The following is a 652-nucleotide window of genomic DNA, read 5'->3' on the forward strand; positions in this document are numbered from 1 at the left end:
ATTTATGGTTCCATATCTTCAACACGTCTCGCTTTCTCCCCTCTGACCTCTCTGGCTGTGTTTCTTCACACCCCATTTGATCTTATTAAGTTTCATTATCATCACTATCACTAAGTGCATTTTGCCCAGTCTGAAATCAACACATTATTTGACTTGGAGAGATTCCCCTCTCCAGTTTTAGCAGATGAAGAAAAAGAAGAAACCTACCAGTATAGCTTGCAAGCTTTATTAGTGGAAAGGAGCAAGAGTCCAGTAGCACCTAACAAAATATGTGGCAGGGCATTAGGTTTTGTGACTCACTGCTCACTTCTTCAGATACAGCTAGAATGTGAGTCCATTGATCCTTGTATCTCGAAGAGTGGAGTGATTTCAGATGCCAGATGGCAAGAGAAGCTCCAGGAGGATGCACTGTCTTGAGCTTCTTTATCAGTTGAAATTCAGCAGTCTCTCTTTCGAATCTTCCTTTGAAATACCTTTATAGGAGAACTGCTACTCTTAGGTAAGCAACTGAATGCCCTGGAAGGTTAAATGTTTTTGAATGTTGTGGTTTCTAATGTCAGACTTCTCTCCATTTATTCTCTGCATCCTCCTGGACTGAATCCTCCTGGACTGAATTGAGGCCTAGGTTTCCTATCTCATTACCAATGCTGGC

This window comes from Gekko japonicus, unplaced genomic scaffold, assembly GCF_001447785.1.
Source record: "Gekko japonicus isolate JY-2015 unplaced genomic scaffold, Gekko_japonicus_V1.1 scaffold6729, whole genome shotgun sequence".
In the NCBI taxonomy this organism is placed as follows: Eukaryota; Metazoa; Chordata; class Lepidosauria; order Squamata; family Gekkonidae; genus Gekko; species Gekko japonicus.